General features: G+C 42.6%; 1 protein-coding gene across 1 annotated transcript in view; it reads left to right on the forward strand.

Annotated features, from left to right (window-relative positions):
* Positions 1-136: 136 nt before the first annotated feature.
* MYO10 (myosin X) overlaps positions 137-18,763 on the forward strand; it is a 125,802-nt gene continuing 107,175 nt past the window's right edge. The window contains exon 1 of the mRNA XM_010186940.1: positions 137-235. The gene's annotated coding sequence lies outside the window, so the exon portion shown is untranslated. The remainder of the gene's footprint in view (positions 236-18,763) is intronic.

Here is an 18,763-nt window from a genome sequence, read left to right on the forward strand (position 1 = left end):
TTATTTTATTTTATTTTATTTTATTTTACTTGCTTGTTTGGACTTTGTTCTCGATTTATCTCCTCTTACTTGAGTAAGTATTTCCAGAGAAATATTTCCAGTTATGCCACCTATAACTCTGTTTTGTTTATTGCAGGGGTCTCGGGTCTGGCTGCGAGAAAATAATCAGCATTATCCCAGTACTGTTCATTCCTGTGCGGAAGGAGTTGTCGTATTCAGGACAGACTATGGTCAGGTATGGACATTGCTCCTCTGTGTTTTCTTCTTTTTGCCACTGTGGAAAAGAACCTGTTCTTGTGGAGAGGGCATAGGGGAAAATAAAAGCCTAAGGTTTGTGAATAAAACATTCATTTTGTATGACCTGAATGTGCAGATTTGGTTTTAATGGCTCTTTCCATTGCCTGACCAGTCAGTTGCTAAGATTGTGCCTGACAAAGCTGAAGTGATGCTGCTGGGTGTGAAAGCCTTGTCCCACATAGGTTGGTGGTTATGTAGTTTACTGGAGGGAGGTGGCTTCCCCTTACAATAACAGAAAGGGCGCTGGCACATGGTACTTGGCATCACGGTGGTGGAGTGTCACTGATTCAATGGGAGACAGCAAGGCACAACTCCCAGAGCGAAAATGGGGCAGCTCCGCCAGCTCCTGTCACAAGAGGATTGTGAAGGAAAGGGACTGTTACTCCCTTCTCATTACCTTTTTTTTTGTTTGGGTGTTTTTTCTTTTTTTTTTGTTTAGGGTTTATTTATTTATATATTCTATTTTTAAAATTATTTTAACTGCATCCTGGCTGTCAAGCACTCCTGGCTCCTGCCTGCGTGCAGGGATGGAGATGGTACCTTGGCCATCTCAGGCAGTCTGTGCCTGCTGCGTTAACTTAGCACTGGCAGTGTCTGGCTGCCAGCTTGTGAAGAAGGCTAGTGTGCAGCTTGTTCTCCCCTCTTATTTTTTTTTATTATTTTTTAAAATTTATTTTCTTTTTCAACCCCCAGAAGGCGGCAGAACTAGCCCTATCAGTTGCTGACAGCTTGGAAGTGTCCTGCTTTCTCACACACTGACTTTTTATTTATCTATTTATTCAGCTCTCCATTAGGCCGTGGTTTATGCAGACCTAACTTCTTGCAGCTTCCCTGAAGAAATTCCTGTTTTAGATGGAGTCTGATACAAACAGTTACGCTGAGACAGTCATCAGCCTCTGGAGGACACTCCCTTTGACTTTTGGAGAATGTTTGTCCCTCAGTTTTGCTTCCTTTTCTTAGTTATTTGCGCCAGATGAAGGTAGCTTCAGATAGCAAACAGGGCTGAGAAAAGCATGGTAGACTGGGAAGTCTGCTGCCTGTTCTTGCTGCCTTCATTCAATGTCTTTCTGGGTAAACATAGTGAAAAAGCATGTTTTTCAGAGCCAGGGAACCCTTACTTTCCTTGCGTGCCTTTCTCTAGGTGGGCAAGGAAGCAGAGTTGCAGAGTGGTTTTTGATGGGCAAGATAGAACCTACCTGAAGTTATGTTGCTGTTGTCCTGGCAGTGAGAGATGAAAGTGTGGGTGAAACAACAGAGGTCTGAGGTAGAGAAAATGCTGTCTGGGCAAAGGAAACAGCGTGACAGGGAGGAGGTCATATCCAAGCACCTGTGTCTGGTCATGTCTCTGGTAGCAAAACTTAGTTGTGCTCCACATCCCTGGGGAGGCAGAGAGTTGGGTGAAAGTCACTGCTCTCCTCAGCATCTGAAGAGGTAATCAGGGAGCCCAACTCCTTGATAGCTGTTGTGTTCCCACTGCCATCCACTGCCCTCTTAATGTTACTGTTTGGTTCTTGGGCCAACACTTGCATCCTCCTAGAAGTTATGCTAGGGCACATGGAGGACAGGGAAGGGATTTGAGACAGCCAGTGTGGCTTCACCACAGGCAAGTCCTGCCTGACCGACCTAGTGGCCTTCTGTGATGGAGCAACTACATCAGTGGACAAGGAAAGAGCTACAGATGTCATCTAGCTGGACTTCTGAAAGGCCTTTGACATGGTCTCCCCACAATATCCTTCTCTCTAAATTGGAGAGAAATTGATATGATGGGTGGACTCTTTGGTTGGATGGTCTGGACAGCTCAATGTCCAGATGGAGATCAGTGATGAGCAGTGTCCCTCGGGGGTCTGTACTGGGACAAGTACTGTTTAGTACCTTCATCAATGACATAGACAGTGGGATTGAGGTGCACCCTTGGCAGGTTTGCAGGTGACACCGAGCTGAGTGTTGCAGTTGACATGCCTGAGGAAAGGGATGCCATCCAGAGGGACCTGGGCAAGCTGGAGAAGTGAACCCATGCTAACATAGTGAGGTTCAACAAGGCCAAGTGCAAAGTCATGCACATCGGTCGAGGCAATCCCCAGTGGGGATAAAGGGATTGAGAGCAGCTCTCCCAAAAAATACTTGAGGGTACTGGTGAATGAAAAGCTGGACATGAGCCAACAATGTGCACTCGCAGCCCAGAAAGCCAACCGTATCCTGGGCTGCTTCAGAAGAAGTGTAGCCTGCAGGTCAAGGGAGGTGATTTTCCTCCTCTACTCTGAGCTGGTAAGACCCCACTTGGAGTACTGTGTCCAGCACAGGAAGGATATAGACCTGTTGGAGTGATTCCAGAGTGGAGCCACAAAAATGATCAGAGGGCTGGAACACCTCTCCTTTGAGGAAACACTGAGAAAGTTGGAGTGTCCTACTGAAATTTGAGGTCCAGTGAATTGGAGAGGCTGAGACTGTCTCAGCTTTTGGCTCTTTGAAGCTGAAAAAATAAGGATACGTCACATTAAGCATCACTGTTACATTTGGGTTGCAGAGTAGAAAGGCTGTCTTGTGTGTCGTTCCACTAACATGTGCTCCAAACAATGCCCAGCATTTGGCCTTTCATTTAAACATAAGCCTTCTTCAGCTCCTAGTAAGAGTGACCCACATGCTTGTAGGAGAGACTACCTGTAATTTTCACAGGATTTTGTAATTGGACACATAGCTGTAAAGAACCTGACTTTTATGAGTGTTTTGAGCTTCAAGATCCTTGTACTTGCAGGAACTACAAATACTGCTGTAAAATGGACAGCTTGCTTTGGTACCCTAGGAAAGGCCAGCAGAGTTAATGTTGGCATCCAGCAGTTGGAAAAGCTGCTCGCTAATGGTTTTATGTGCCTGTGTTATGTGTGGTGTTGCTGCCTTTCCATAGTGCATGTAATGCAAACTGAAACTTCAGGTAATATGGAAAAAGCCTCAAGTCATTACTGTGATATCATCTGACTGATTATATTTCCTCAGAAAACCTTGGTGCTATAAACATTACTGGGGAAAAAAAACCCCAGTGTTCTTTGATTTGGCCTGCTTGTGTTAAAAGCAGGTGGTGTGAAATGGAAAGGATGTAGGGAGCGGCCTTTGTACCCATGACATGGCATTCGTCTCCTTGACAGGTCTGAGCTGGCTGTTGCCCGCCTGAAGCTGTACTAGCAATTCACTGCATTTGATAACTTCAGTCCTTTTCAATGCTTGTGTTTTCAGGAGTGCACTTCGCTGTACATAGGACTGTGCCAGCTGACACTGGCTAATTAATATTTTTTTCTCCTGTTGCTTTTCCCGATGTGCTTTTAGACCATCCTGCCCTTGCTGTTTGGTTACCTGTGGGGTACAGAAGGTTGCAGGCAGGTGAAATGAAACTGAGATAAATGCTCAATTGATTACCTCTGACAGCTTGGTGATCCCTGCAATGCTGTATATCACTTCGAAGAACAAGGCTGGGGAAGCAAGGTGTGAGATTGCAGAAATACGGGTTGATGATGATTTGTGAAGCATAGCATATTAGTTCAGAGACCCTTTTGGCAGCTGCAGCTCATGTTCCAAGTCTAATGACAAACTGATGAAAGTGTTGGGACCTTATCAAAGCACAGCATTGTTACTCATCTTCTCTGATTCAGTAGGTACTACTAGACTGTGCACTTCTCACCTTTTCACTTTGCATGACTTCTCAAGATGTGATTGACAGGGTGGTGGGACTAGGAAGGTGTGTTTGCTGGAGTTGTGCTCAGGTTTTACTTTTCTAAGTTTGGAATTAAAGTCTTTGCTGACATGAGTTTGCAGAATAATGGAAAAATCATAGCACAGTACATTATTTCTTATTTTTTTCTTTATCTTCTGAGTTGTGGAAGTAAATTTGCCACAAAAACCTGTGGTGGGCGTGTGGTTGTATGATGAGGGGCTAATACCCAGTGCCAATAGTCTTGTGAGAATATGCCATAACCTTTCAATATTTTAACAAGTTGCATATCCAGTACTGAATTCTTTCTTGATTATCACGTGGTGATGTAATTGCTTCTCGAGTATTCTTGTGTTGCCTGAATGTTTTCATTAAGCAGTTCATGAGTTAATTATAATTGAAGACAATTGTGGTACTGCCTTCTGCTGTTGTCACCCTCTGCCTGGGATGGTTGTAAAACTAGCTGATTGGATAGGCTGAGTGGAATATCTAATACATGTGGTATGGTATATTAAAAAACAGAATTTCAGGTTGTATGTTTGAATTTCCCGGAGCAAACAGCTATGAAACAGTCTTTAACGCTTTATGAAAATAAGAAAAGCGTGGCACCGTGCAGGCGTAGATGAAAGCCTCATTAAATACAGGGAGGGGAACAGTACATCAGGGCTGTGTTTCACCACCCTGGCCCATGATAAAGGAGTGGGAGATGAAAGGTCTGACATCTTTCTCAGCACACGTTCATGGTGTTGAGCTGCAGCTGGCTCTGGAGTGCCTCTCAAAAGCCTTCTGCAGGTTGGCCTTCAAAACAGAGGGTCTGCAATGACTCAAGAAGCTGGGATGAGCAGACAGTTCATATTGTAAATGTTTTTCTCTTTGTAAGCACCTCCCAGATCTTCTCCAGAAGTGAAGATGCTGTACTCATTTGCTGGTTGGTTGGTTTGTTTTTTGTTCCAATAGTGTGCACAGGAGTCTGTACCTAATGTTTTGGAAACACCATGTCTATGAATATATATGCAAAGTATGTTAGTGCAGTCTATGCATACCTGGACTTATGAAAAAAAAAAAACAACTAACCTTTCTGTGTGTGTGTAGACTTATATATAATGTAGCATTATAGTTACTGCATCTTTTTTTTTTCATTTTTGAGGGTATTTTTGCTGCCTCTATTTTTAGGGTTAAAATAATTTCTTCCTTAAGGGTTTTATTTACTGTAAAGCAGACATTTCCTCATCGTCATACTCTATAAATTTTTAATGAAGTTGTATGAGCTTATGAAGTACTCAAGTGAATGTTTAAATAAAATGCTAAAAGGCCTGCTGTCACTATGCTTTGTTTGAAATTACTTACTTGTATATGCTCGGTAGAGTATCAGTGGCTCTACTGAGGAAAAAAACTCTTTCCAGCTTCTCTTCTTTTCTGAATAATGTGAACTTTATTTCAGATAAAATATTAACTTTTTGCCTTGCATGGAAGAGGACTGCATTGTGCTCTTCACTTCTACAGACACACTTGTAACTGTCACCAGGGAAAACATAGATAGCAAATAGAAAAAGTTTGTGAAGGGACTGAAATCTTTCAGAAGAAGCTGTCTTGAATTGCATAGCATTAATTCCAAGAACATCTTTCTTGCCTCCTAATTAGGACTGTCTACTTTTTCCTCCATTTGTACATCCATATATATGTAAAAATAATGCAAATAAATGTGTAGGCAGCATGTCACTGTGTGTCACCCCCCCCGCCTGTCCCCTGCCTTTTTAATGTAGTCATGGTGGTTTGTGTAAGTAGCACTGTGTTTACGCCTTTGAACGTTGGGGAGTTTTGGAACAGCACATATTTTTAATAATGCCCATTCCCTTGCAAGGGAAAATTGATATAAATATAATACATATGTGTGTGTAGGGGAAAGCCTGTCTGAAGAAACTCGTCCAGTGAAAAGTAAGAGTTTAATCAGTTGCTGCAAACTGTCCTGAGTCTGGCACTGAAATTTAAGAATACTTAATTGCGTATCTGCTTAGTTGACAGGAAATTTTAAATCGAATATGTTATAAATAGAAGCAGTTGAGCAATAACATCCCAAAAATGTAGGCTCTTTAAAAACAGATGTCAGATTTCACCAGTAAAGACTTTGTCAGTTAACCCAGCTTTCTGTGAACTTTCTTTACAAAGCAGTCCTACACAGCATGGTGTTATGTCAGCAAACAGAGTACTGCTCTCAGTGTCCTTAGCTTTAAATCAGAGGCACCTGTAAATGGTTTGGTCAGCAACAGAAGTATTTTTTCCTGTGTGTTTAACTTAACGTGGCTCTTCTGGGGCATTTCTGCATCTCCAGAATTGGAAGGCTACAGATGTTCCTTGTTAAACACAGCTCAAGTATGGTTTTCATGGAGGTTTTCACCTTTTTTTTTTTTTCTTCCCTTTCTGGTTTGCAGGCTGGGAGAGTTTCTCGTTGTGACTTCATTCAGAAAAGTTAGACCTGGGCTTTGTTTGAGGTTTGGGGTTTGTTTTTTCTTTTTTGCTTGGTTTGGGGGGTTCCTTTTGTTTGATTTTTGAGTTAGCAATAGGATTCTGTTGAAGTTCCCATGTGATTAATACCAGGAGAGTTCATGTTTTCCTCATCTAGCTAAAAAAAAAAAAATAATAGTCCTAAACCTGCAGGCAAATGGTTAAGCACTTTTCATAAGGACTCTTTTCTTTGCCTTGTGTCCTTTCTCACCCTCACTTGGGACTCTCTTGTGCTAGCCTTCGCTACTGTGAGGAGTCCTTTTAAACAAGACTCTTCCGTTCATATTCACAGGGCATGAATAACACCACTGAAGTTACTTGGCTTAAGTTATTGAAGTCAGTAGGACTGTTTATCAGTAAATGCTGTGTTTGACTGCATCAGTTCATAGGGATCAGGCATCGGAGAAGTAAATCCTTCTGGACAAGGATTTACTTAGTTATCATGGAAAAGTGTTGCGCTCACTTCTAACTCTTCCACGTGAAGACTGGACAATATTTCTAAAAAGTGTTTTTGGGGATATTTCCCTGAATTCAGTATCTATTACCCTTGAAATACAACCTTACAAGGCAGCATTTTAAAGAAGCCCTTTGTACGCTCCCTTGTATATACAGCCTTGTAAGAAAATACACAAATATATGCAGTGGGTTTTGATTTTGACTGTGCTTAGTGTTAAGTGAATCCATCTATTTCTGTGAACTTTATTTATAAAGACTTCCATGCTTTGTAATTTAATGGTGCTTACGGAGAGTTGTGACTACCGACTCTGGCCATTGGGCAGCTTGTGCATGTTTCGGGCAACAGGTGCCCTACCTTTGGGGCTCCGGGTTTATGCCAAGTTCAGCAGCTTTACACCAGGAAATCAGATTCCATCTGTCTAAACACTGTAAAGTTCACTTTATTCTGCAGTTAGTTATATTTGGCTTACTTGTAATAATTATCCACGTTATTTCTAGTATACCTGAAGTTTGGTGCTGTGGCTATTTGTGTGTTGGTTTCTTGGTGGTGGTTTGGGGGTTTTTTGTTTATTTTTTGGTTTTGTTTTTTGTTTTTAATTTTGGGGTCTTTTTATTGCTGTTGTTTTTAATGGATGTGTATGGGAATTTTGGGTTTGGAGGATGGGGTGGAGTTGGGGAAGGCCAGAAGTCAGCCGGCACGCCTTCCTGGTGCTCGGGATTTATCTTCTGTGGAGAAGTGTTTACATCTTTATGCAGGATGTCAAAGCTCAGTGACTCTCACTGCAAGCATCTGTTGATGGTGCCTGTAAACAGAGCTGGTGACAGATGTGAGCCAGGCACCAGCAGCATCCATCGGAAGCAGACGGGCCTCCCTGCCTTGCATGGCCCCAGTTCATGGTGTCCCAGGTTCATGGTGTCCCAGGCCCAGCCCTGGAGGCGAGGCAGCCTGGCCTGGGAAAGCAGCATTTTGATACCCCAGCTTGTGGGGCATGGCCTGGAAGGGGCGGCAAGGAAGGAGGGCTGCGCACCCCTGCTTTCTCCATCCTCTGATCTTTGGAAGGAAATTTCCATGAACCAAGAGAGACTGTGGAGGCCATACGTGTCCCACAAGCCCACACGTGTCCTGAGGCCCACTGAGCTGTGTCATCCCATCCCTCCTGTGAAGCATTTAATGAGGCGTAACTGCGATGCACAAAAGCTTCCCCCCACATCTAGTAAGGATTTAATGCAACCATAGGGCCTCGCAGCAAACGTTTTCCTTAATGCAAATGCTACTTCCAAACCCCCAATGTTACTTGTAAATATGATGTTTGATCACTGGTTGAAGTGGAAGCACTTGTAAATTGAACAAGTTGGTTTTCTCTGCTGTGCCATTTTTTTTAGTTTTTAAGTAGTTGCCAACTGGAAAAAACATTAGTTTTGGGCTATTAAATTTTCCAAAATACTGATTGCTACAGCACATAAATATTAAAAAGACATTTCTTCATGCTAAAGCTTTTTGTGTGTGTGATTCAGGAGCTAAGTCAGCTTGCCTTTTTATCTCCATATCAAGAGCAATATTTTCACATGGCTGCTATTCACTGAATATTTTTAAGGGGCTATAGGGAAAAGTTTCCTTTTGTGTGCGTTTTTCCCTGAGCTACTGTGCATTTATTACATAAAAAAATACAGAGCAGTTTATGAATTACTTCTTGGATACACTGGATGTGTGCTGTCCTTACTTTTTTCCTGTTACTTGCCTTTCTGCCAAAACCATGATCAGTTTGATTAATTTCAGGAAGGGGAAAGTTTTAATCCTGGAGTGAGATATTTTAAAAGAGAGGTTGAATTGTAAAAAAAACAACCCAAACCAAAACAAAAAGCCACCTCTGACCAAGTTGACTGTATTATTCCTGCAGTTGACTGTATTATTCCTGCAAAATGAACTTTCTGGCTAGCAGTGCATAGCCACTTGTTGTCAGGAGGCAGGGAGTTTGCAAGTGAGCAGCCCAAAGATTTTTAATGCACAAATGATGGGGGCAGGAGGGCTGAGCAATGACCATAAATAACTCCTTTAATGTTGGGTTTTCAAGGGTTTTGTTCTGTGTTGCCTAAACATAATGGTAATGTTTGCTTTAGCTTTACTGAAATTAATTTGCTTGGCATTAGTGTGGCCGCTGTTAAGTGTTTTACTAACAATATAAATTAAATCTGTATGAACAAAAGCATTTATCTGTGAGCAGAGAAGCGCTTTATGCTTTTATAAGACCTAACTGAAAGCAGTCCGTATCTGAGATGCTGACAAAGAGGTGCTTACGATCTTCCCCCCTTGGTTTGCTGTGGCCATGTAATGCATTGGAGCTATATAAACAGTTGAGATGTCAGTCTTCTCTCTTGTTTTCTGCAAAGAAAATCCAAACCATCTGTGCTTTTTTTGGTGCTTTTATTATGCTTGTACTAAAGATAGAAAAACTGCTTTTGTTTCAAGATTAAAGCAGATGTACACAGGCTGCCATATTAATTTCTTTTGTAAGGGGACACAGTTCAGCTGTTCACAGAACATGGGAAGGAATTCAGACTGCATCGTGCCAAAAGACGACGACAACGAATCTGTAGCATTGTGATGAGTAAGCTTGTCACTTCAGTTGCTCTCTTGTTCCTAAATTCTCTTGGATGTGGGGCTGGTCTCATAGTTCGGTGTTGTCAGTGTTCTTAGGAACACGTGGTTTAGGTTAAGCACAATTACATGCTGGGGTACTTTGCTGTGCCACAAGGCACGGCTCAGTTTTGCTCTGGTGAGGTTTGGTACCTTACAGTGCAGATTAATGGTAGATGAACACTGTGATTTTTACTGGGAGATGACTCCCATCAACTTGTATGTTAACTTATCCCCATTGAGCAAACAGAAATAGTATGGAGTGCCCTCGTTGTTTTAGTATTAATGATAATTTATTGTAATTTTTTTAATAAAAAAGTCAAAGAGTAATAGTAATTCTGGATGGAATTTTACACAATGGGGGCTTGTAAGAAAACACTGGCACATGTGTGAGCAACCATTTTAAAAAGTATTGAGAGTCATGAGACGAGGCCACCTTCTTTCCCTGTGGTGTCCTGCTGCCCAGGAGCCACTGTTGGGGACAGACTGCTGGGCTTGGTGAAAACTTCTTTGGGTTACTATTTCGAGTCAAATGAGTAGTTTAAAAAATGTGGCCATCCAGCAGGTTTGTAGGGTGCTGCATTAGGCATGCTGGTGGTCCCAGCACACATCCTGACTAGCAGGTACTACTGCGTAGGGAGGCAGACTGTGTCCACTGGCAGGTTCTCTGGCGAAGGCTGGGTGACACTGTGTGGTGCTGGTTCTGTAGATGAAAAGCTCATTTATCTGTGGTCACTTGAGTAGTTCCTGATGTTTATATTACCTCTGTGTACCTGAGGAGTACAGAAGCAAATGGAGATCCTCTGTGTCTCCAGGTACACTTCACTGCATGAGTTAACTTTGTTTACAAACTAAATCTGTGCAGTCAGATTGGAGTTCTGATGCGAGGTTACTTTCAAGGCTTGATGTGCAAAATACTCTCTTTGAAAGATGCAATACTTTTTGTTGAACTTCAGGTTCTCTTAGCAGGGAACACAGGAGCTTCCCAGTAGGATAAAATGTGTCCTTGCCCTTCAGGAGCCACATGACATTTGTGTTCTTGAACATTTCAAAGTGACTTGTTTGAAAGCATCAAGCTTTCTTATGAGAAGGCTATCAGAGTGAGATTTCCCCTGAAGCTTTTCTGCAATGTGATAATAAACTCTTTCAATATTAGTTGCAAAAGGAACTTCAAGTGCTCTTTCATAGTGGTGCTTTTATGTTCACTAAACCAGAGGAAGAAAGTGCTGGTGTAGGTCATGTGCCTCTTCCTCATCCAGCACACTTTATATTGTAAAACAAGCCAGGTCCTGTTTAGCATACACATGATAGAGCTAAGAGGCGATTTTAGAAGATTTATCTGTCAAAGCTGACTTAACTAAGGACAAGCAAAAAATGTATGTGGAAAAAACGTGATGTTGTGTAGTCAAACCCTGGACAGTTAGGAAATGCGGCAGGACCTCTTTTTGCATTGTCTGCAGTACAAAAGCAGTGTACTACCCCTCTGCAGTTAGGTGGTTGGGGCACACATGGGAGAGAAGAGGGACCTGCACCAGGGGAAGCAGCATCAGTTGGCTCTGAGCAACTTCTGCATGTTGTAGGGTTACAGGTATGAGTGTATATGAGAGTGGAAGTAAAGGATACTTGTTCAAAACATCCTAATAAGTCCTTCCTTCCCGCTACCTCCTTCTTTTTTTTTTTTCTTTGATGCCTCCTACCTGCCCTTTGCTCTGTCTTCCATGCATGGGCTCCTGTGCTTTTTTTACTTGCTTGGTCTCCCCAAGTTTGTGCTTCAGCTTCACTTTCCGTAACATGTCCCTGCTCATCTCGCCTTGCAGCCTGGCTCCTGTTTGCATCTGCTTTTCTCTCTTGGCACACACGTGCATGTACACACGTAGGCTTGCGCCTGGTCAGGGCACGAAGGGACACTGTGGTTCCCTGGGGCTGGGACCATGGGGACTCCTGGATGGGTGATGGCAGGGTCTGACAGGTAGGGCCCATCGCACCCCCCAGCCAGGAGTGGAGACTGCCAGGGACATTGGGCACATCCCTGCAAACCCAGCAAACTCCAGTAAAACACAAAGCCTCATCAAGCCTTCTTCAGCTCATGAGCACCACAAGGATCAGATCTCCTCGTCCTCCTTTCCCATGCTTTGCTTTGGGTTAATGCGAGTACCAGCATCTCAGAGCTGCAGGGGGGAAGCATGGGGAGGTCTCGCTCAGCAGCAGCCAGGGCAGGCCAAGGGTAGGTGGGCTTTCCCGAGGTGTTTAGCTGCTAAGTGCCCGAGGCTCTACTGAACGCTCGCTGTGGGATTTTTCTCCGCTGATTTATAACTTAGTCGAACTGATGACTTTTACAGGAAAGATAAAATCTTGCTTCTTGGAAATAATTTATTCCCTTTTTAAATTGAACTTACCTTCTGCGAAGAACAGTCTGGTAGAGTGTTAACGTATTGAATTACTGTAGGCCTGAACGAGGCAAAAATACTGTTTTGCCTGTGGAGATAAAATAAGCTAATTTGAAAATAGATTCATTGTTTGTAAGATGTGTACCTGCCATTGAATGCTTCATCTGAAACTTTCCACTTGTAGCAGATTTGTAAGCTATTGAAAACAGATTTGAGAAGGGAGCAATCTTAATAGCTAAAAGTGCCACAAGCCTGTAATGAAAATAATAGTATGCCTTTTACTGCTGATTATCTCTCTTTTGAAAGTGCATTTTTTCACTAGCATCAGCAAGAAGTTCTAATTAGAAGTAAATAATAGAATCTGTTCCATTATTAATGCTGCTTTCAGGCAGGCATTTAATATACATTGAAATCTGATGGCCAGGCTCCGTTGGCATTATCTGTGCATCATCGTTGGCTTAAAAGCAATTACACAGGATTTCTGTCACCACAGGATTTGCCCAGGAAATGTAAAGTTCTGACAAGGATAGTTCAAGGTCTGCTAGGCATTCGAGATACGTTAATGTTTTTCACATGTCCTCCGTGGTGGGGAGGAGGGAGCAGTATTTCTGCGTGATCAGGAAAGCAGCAGAAGCGTGACAAAGGCTTGGTGAGTCCAGCATATGAGCGTGTACTCCTAAGGAGGATGTGACTGCTGCACTGAGTTTGTACGGGAACAAACCCTTGATGTGGGCAAGGGCTGCATCCAGCAAAGCCTGTGCAGAAGGCAAAGGGGAGGCCAAGAAGCAGAAGGCTGATAGGGGTCCACATTTACTTAAGCATCACCCTCAGTTTTCTTCTGGGTTGCTTCTATGGGCATTTTTAAAAATGCTTGCCTTGTGTACTCCAGATGTATGACGATGCTACGAGATCAGACCAGATACTGCTGTGCATATGCAATTACTCCGAGTCAGTTGCTGATACCTATTAATCCAAAGCATGCCCATAGTATACGTATCAAATGCATTTGTTCAAATGTTTTCAGAAATGAGCAGAGCTATTGCAATGCAATGCAATCTTAATACTTCTAATGGGTTGATATGGCTCTTCTGGAAAGGATTAAGTAATCTGTACATCTGCAGTGTAGATGATGAGGTGCCGAAATGTGTGCATAGGTGCTCATGCAGATGTATACGTGTGCTGCTTCCCAAAAACACAGGACTTAGTGTGTTTCTGCTCTGCATCACATGCCTGTCCATTTCTGTAGAAGAAATTCTGGACAGCAGTAGCCTACAGAAAATTTTTATGTGGGGGCTTGATTTTTCAGTTATGTCATGCTTATGCTGGATTAAAACAAAACCCCTGGCCTCAACTAAAGAAAACATGGTGAGGTAGAGCAGTGTGCACCTTGTTGTACTGATAAGCTCTGCAGTTGCACTTTGAAAAGTCCTTGAACATCGCTACTTGAGTCGGTGCTGTTTGAATACGAAATCCTTAAATCCGACTCTCCGCAAGCTGAACAAACTGTTTACTGTACCTGATGTCCTTAGAGCAGATTAGGCAGCTTGAAGCAGACAAAGATTCAGACACCACTAAGGTTCAGTGTTGCTGAAGCTGCTCTTGAGACATGCATATTTTGCATTACTTTTAACCTGTGTGCCATGTGATATAGTTATCAGTTTCAGTGTGGACATTATACAAATATTAAGCAGCTTATCAAATGCGATTAGGGGCTGCAGTTACAAGCAATGCTTCCTCTGTTTATGTATGAAAATGGAAAGAAATGGTTGATTAGAAATGGGCAACTGATTAGCAAACTAGGGACAAACATCACCACACTGATGCTTGTGAAACAAACTCACCTCTGAAGGGGTAGCAGTGGAAAACAGCCACTTCTCTTTTCTTTGAGAAGTTTATGAGTGGACAGATTTATTTTTATATGGAAGAAGAAAATAACTTATAAGAAAGCTTTTGGAACCTGGTTCCAGATTTTTTCATCACTTTTAAGTTAGTCTTGAGCTGTTAGTACCCGTGAGTTAATGAAGCCAGGTGTTGCCATATGAAAGGGAATCCAGTCAACCTCATTCCCTTCCATAGCACAGATTTTAAATCTATTTTAAATTTGCATTTGGACTTATGTGTCACCACTCCAAATACCATAGTAGAAGTATTAGTCTGAAAACTGTGTCCTGTAACCTCCATAGGAGCTCAGATACGGAGGGAGGTAAAACAGCAGGTCCTGCATTTGCACCAGGACACAACTGAAGCAGCCGAATCTCTGGCTAAGGTGGCCCTTTTCATCCCTATCTTTGCATGAACTTTTCTTTTTGGGAGGTATAAGAGATAATCAAGCAGAAGTTGCATAAAGAGAAATAGCTGCCCTCAGTACTTCCAGACTTACTTACTGGTCCAAAATACACTTACCTTTTGGAACAGTTTGTGAGATTATGGAAAACCAGAAAAAAACCTGGATGCTAACCTAGTAGTTTCATCTGCTCCTTTAATTAAGCTCTGAGCACTTGTAGCTTTGTTGAATCTCTGTTTTGTTTGAAGCTAATTTAGTTTCCAGTCTGCAAGGAACTGTCCCCTTAATGTCAGATTTTTCTTTACCCGTCTTAGCGCAGTGAGTGTTTTCTGGAGACCAACACATTATTTCTTTCTAGCAGAGGCACCCCAGTATGCAGATGTAGTTTGTGAATTATACAGCTACAGCATACACGTGCCTAGGGTAAGCAATGGCTTTTTGCAGTATGTGTATAAATATTTACATCTATTTCCCTCCCACTCGGTAAAGTACTCTATTTTTGTACAGCGCTAAGTGCTTTGAATATAGAAAAAAACCCACATTGTTTAGTTCTTCAGTTTTGTTTTGAGGGGGCGTAATATTTATTTAACAAAAGACCAAACTAGACGCAGCATGCATGGTGCAGGGAAGTCCTGCTTTCATCCAGTTTCACAGCTGGGCCGACAGATTTATGGCGAGGTGACTGACTTCCTCAAGGTCAGGCGGTGAATCAGTGGTTAAGTAGGACCTGGGGTCCTGCTGACTCCAGTGTTTTGTGCAGTGGTTTAAGCGTGCGGCTTTGTCTTTGCAAATTACTGCAGCAAATAATCCAAACTGAGCCCCAGCCCCACAGTTGATTTCAATAAATGAATTTTGCGGGAGCTGTTACGCTTATTTAAAATGAGGTTGAGTGGTACTGATAGGCTCACACTTGTCCTTGCAGTAGGGGAGAAGTTCTGGAAATTATTGTAGTGATCCTTTTTCACCCTTCAAAAAGATCTGAGTGCTTAAAAATAGGTGCTTAATGCAAGTAGATCTGTGCATGGGGTGCTGCTGCTTTGTGTTTACTGTGGAGCAGTAGCATGTGGAGATCCTCATCCATTTGTTACATCATGGTACTGAGTAGTGCATAAACGCAAATGGCAAAAGAGAGGAACTGGCTCTTGTTCCCATGCTCTTGCAGGAGAAGGGTTCCTTAGCTTTATTGAGAGAGAGTACCAGGTTTTCCATGCTCAAGACTTTAACTTTTTCCAGTGTTTATGTAAATGGCAGGTTCTGGCTGTTGCCTTCAGCCAAGGGCACCACAGGGCACTTGGTGGCTGAGCAGAAATGAGTTCATGAATACTGTCTGCTAATTTTCAGTGGTGAAACTTAAGAAGTGATCTTCATTTCTGTTAGAGGAAAAAAAAAAAGACCAGTCTACTAATTGAAAAACATTTAGTGTCTTATGTCAGCACAGGCTTGCAGCAAAGCATCTAGCAGCGTTGTCCTGGCACGTCTGCTGAGTTTGGAGTCACCTGGAGTGATGTGACTTCCATGATCCGCCAGCACCGCTGCCAGCTTCCTTCCACATTTTCCTTTGTGTTGCTTCACCTGAATTCATGCCTGTTTATCCCTGTCTGGATGGGCAAGGTCTCATTAATATAGTCTGAGAGACACTGCAATGAAATTGTCTTTTAAGTGACTTTTTTTCCTTTACTTTCTCAGCAAGCCATATTTTGAACAGGCATATGCTTTAATTTAATTTTCTCATAAAAATATGATATTACTAACTTCAGGTATTAAAACTTTCTATTGTTATGTATTAACTGCAGTATTCCTGAGGTACTTAGTTCTGATTTTTTTCCTGGTCCTCTACACATGGATGCAAATGGATATATTCATTTAACTTCTTTTATGATAACTGAGCTTTGGCCTTGATTTGAATTCCTCTTATCAGTTGCATCTGCATGCAGAAGTTGCAGCATGTCAGGAAAGTAAGGTATGCTCTCACTGTCTGTCATATGCAAGGCAAAAATAAAATCCAGAGCTTTATGCATTTAGTAATAAATTAATAGAGATCTTATCAGTTGTTAGAGATGTATATTGCTAAGCTCAGCCGAAAACTTGATGTGTGGTAGGAAATCAAGCTAATACTTGCTCCATACGTTAAAAGGAGCAAGCACAGCAAGAGTCCAGGATAATGAGATGAGTATAAAGGGAGTAATGAATTTTACTATTAGACGTAGGTTTGAAAGCTCATTATTGAACAACAGGTTTGTGAAGAGGCTTGGGAGATGAGCCAGCTCTTACTGTTGGAGTACAAATGGAATTTGAACTTTCTTTTAAAAGATCTTGAATCCGTTACATGTCTTTTGAACTACATGGTTGTGGTGTCTGAGTTTTAGTCTCTGAGCTTATGGAAAACTTAGTTTCTGGGACTAGAAATTTAGTATTAAGAGGCCTGTTATTCACTTCTTGCTTTGGGCTTGAAAATAGGTCTGTGGGCCAAAAAGAAAAAAATACCCAAACCACCCCCAGACTATGCTCTTTGCTTTTATGTTCTGCTTGAGAAGTATTGCACGTTTTCTTACTGCAAATAGACAGAATCAGGACTATAATTGCAAGATTGTAAGCATTTTTTGTAATAGAAAATACTAATGAATACATCCCATGACAAGTTGAGAGGAACTTTTAATCTTCGGTAAGTTCAGCATCCCAACGTGCTTCAGTTCCCTGGGTAGTCCCTGCGCCGTGTGTTCACGTCCATGTGTTGGGTTTAGCCAGAGATGACCATTGCCATCCCTGTGGGTTGGATCTGGCCTGGGGTTGGTGAGGTTGAGCATCCTGCCGGGTTGAAAGCTGTGTATCTGATGTGAGCCCACCTTGTTGAGTGCGGCTGCTGGAGTGGCCAAAATCTGCACTGCTTCTGGCCTCTTCCCACTGGAAATAAGGACTTGCTGGTTGCCGATCTGAATGCATTTCTTTGCCCTACGATCTAGCAGGGGTTGTGGGGAGTGCTTGCTTCAACTTGTCTCAGCAGTGTTATCTTCTGCAATCTCTTTAGCCAGAGATGGTAATGTCTTACTAACATTTAAAAGTACTCTGTGTTTTGGGAGCCTGTCCTGTGCCCCTCCTACATTGCAGGTTGATGTGCGCGTGCCTCAATGTCTTGAACTGTGAAATCTCCATTCCCTGTAGCCAGTATCCCATATCCATTTGAAGCATCTGCCCAGATTACGGTGCTCCAAGGGGTTGTCTCTCTGACGGTTCAAAACGTCTCTCAGACCACCGGGTTGAGGAGGCTTTGCATGCTAACTCACATTTTACACCATTGTCTGGAAACGAGCTTGTCTTTCTTACCAAATCGGATAGATAACATGCCTCTGTGTTCATGGTCCTTTGTGGACGATCTTCACGTCTGAGGGAAATACACCTCTGTCTTTGATACTCTGCTGAAATGAGAGCAGCTGCCAAAGGACCTCCTTTGGAGGGATGTTTTACAGAGTAACTGCTGAACACCAAATGCATGTCTGAAGAAAGCTGTAAGCCAAATTATGGCTATGAATGTGTTAGCTACAGTGGTGCAGATTCTCACCTTACTGGTTTATTTTGATATAACACCCCTCACCCTTCCTTTTCTTCCCAGCACTTTTATCTTTCACTTTCTGGGAAGTGGTTTGTGCAAAGTCAAAATAAAAAATTATGGGTGCAGGCACTGATACCACTGTAACTTCAGCTGATGTAGCAGAGTGGTTTCACCACAGCGGTGCAGTTGTATCAGTAGAAGGATGTGCTTGCAGTTAAGCACTGAATTTTGTGGGGGCAAAGCCATTCTCAATTCCTTTGCAGCTGGACAGAAAACTCCTGTTTAGGTCCAAGGACCCTGGGCCAGTCAGCATGATTTGCACCTCAGATGCATGTGGAAAAGGATCAGGTGATTTCAGTAATAGCTGTAACAACTTTGTTGGAAAGTGTTTGACTGCAGTTGCTGTCTCTTTAGTAGAGTGGAAGACCTTTGGACTGCTGGAGCCCACAGCACCAAGAGAATAGTTTTTGAGTTTTATTACTTCTGTGCGTGTTTTAGTTGGATTGAACTGTGCCCCAAGGGGCCTGGAAAAAGATTTTGGCAGATGTGCTAGCACTTTCCAGCTGCTTACCCTGAAACAAGTAACCCCAGTAGCCCTGTGAGGAAAAAAAAAAAAGCGCCACCAGCGTAATCGTGCTGTGGTCAAGGGCCTCTCCTAGGAAAACCTCCGGTAGTCGTGATTCACAGGGCTGCATCAGCAGGATCCAGTGCAGACTTGTCTTAATGGGAAAAGACTCTGGTGTTGAGAAGTGGATTTCTTTGGAGACCAGCACTTGTTTACATGCTGTCAGCAACCCAGTATATCTGGGTGCTTGAGTTACCTTATTCTGACTGAGCTGGAGCAGACAGAGGAGATCAAAATGAGTGTTTTTCAACTTTGTCATCTGACTTAATCCAGTTGATGAGTTGTATGCCCAGCATGTGCTTTCTTTGGTTTATCCTGGTAGTCTGGGTT

Source organism: Mesitornis unicolor, unplaced genomic scaffold (assembly GCF_000695765.1).
Source record: "Mesitornis unicolor isolate BGI_N332 unplaced genomic scaffold, ASM69576v1 scaffold24576, whole genome shotgun sequence".
Taxonomy (NCBI): domain Eukaryota; kingdom Metazoa; phylum Chordata; class Aves; order Mesitornithiformes; family Mesitornithidae; genus Mesitornis; species Mesitornis unicolor.